We start from the raw sequence: 1,608 nt of genomic DNA, 5'->3' as shown, positions 1-1,608 counted from the left end.
CCTGAAAACTCTTAAAAGCAAGAACTGAAAAGATAGGGCTGGAAACATAGTATAATGCTAGGATGCTAGTCTTGTAATACTAGTTTCTATCTCATATACTTCATATTGTCCCTAGACCCTTTCCAGGAGTGATCCATGAGTAAGCTCTGGCATTGCTGAAAGTGATCCAAAATCCAAATATATATATATATATATATATATATATATATTATTCCTATATATATATTATTCCATTCATCAATCTATTCGAGCAGGCACCAGTAATATCTCCATTCATCTTAGCCCTGAGATTTTAGCTAGTGCCATATTGGAGGCTCTTTCAGGGTCAAGGGAATGAGATACATCACTGTTACTGAGTTTTGGCGTATTGAATATGCCACGAGGAGCTTGCCAGACTCTGCCATGTGGGCAGGATACTCTCAGTAACCTGCCAGGTTCTCCAAGAGTGAGAACTAGGCATTAAGAGGTCACTTCCGGGAGCTTGGTTTTATAGTCTCTGGATCTTCGTCATAAATAGGATTTCACGACAATGGGGACAGTTGGGGGTGTAACACCTAGCTACTGGAAGATGGGGGATCTGGGTGGAGAAGGCCCAGTCCCAAACTGAGCAGGTATGAAGATCTCAGCCCTGGGTCCCGCACTCCTGGGTTCCTCTGCTGGTTTCTTCATGACTGAGGCTCATTCGAGCATGTAGAGAGTAGTCTTAAGCATGGCTGTGAAGAAAGTGAATACAGAAATAGAAAAATGGGACTATATTAAACTAAGAAGCTTCTGAACCTCAAAAGAAACTGACCAAAATACAAAGATAGTCTACAGAATGGGAAAAGATATTCGCCCAATACCCATCCGACAAGGTGTTGATATCAAGGATCTACAAAATACTGGTTGAACTCCACAAGAAGAAAGCATCTAACCCCATCAAAAACTGAGGCGAAGAAAGGAACAGAAAATTTCTCAAAGAAGAAATCCGAATGGCAAAAAGGCACATGAGAAAATGCTTTACATCATTAATCATCAGGGAGATGCAGATCAAAACAACAATGAGATATCATCTGACACCACAGAGACTGGCCCACATCCAAAAGAACAAAAGTAACCGGTGTTGGTGCAGATGTGGCGAGAAAGGGACCATCCTTCACTGCTGGTGGGAATGCTGACTGGTTAAGCCCTTTTGGAAAACAGTATGGACGATTCTCAAAAACTTAGAAATTGAGGGGCTGGAGTGATAGCACAGCTGGTAGGGCATTTGCCTTGCACGTGGCCAACCCAGGTTCTATTTCCAGCATCCCATATAGCACCCCAGCACCACCAGGAGTAATTCCTTAGTGCAGAGCCAGGAGTGACCCCTGTGCATCGCCGGGTGTGACCCAAAAAGAACAAAAAAACTTAGAAATTGAGCTCTCATTTGACCCAGCAATACCACTCCTGGGAATATACCTCAGAGAGGCAAAAAGGTATAGGCGAAGTGACATCTGCCTTTGTTTGTTCATTGCAGCACTCTTTACAATAGCCAGAATCTGGAAAAAACCTGAGTGCCCGAGAGCAGATGACTGGTTAAAGAAACTTTGGTACATCTACACAACAGGAGTACTATGTAGCTGCTAGAAA

This window comes from Sorex fumeus, unplaced genomic scaffold, assembly GCF_029834395.1.
Source record: "Sorex fumeus unplaced genomic scaffold, SorFum_2.1 ptg000058l, whole genome shotgun sequence".
In the NCBI taxonomy this organism is placed as follows: Eukaryota; Metazoa; Chordata; class Mammalia; order Eulipotyphla; family Soricidae; genus Sorex; species Sorex fumeus.
Note: the sequence above shows the minus strand (reverse complement) of the source record.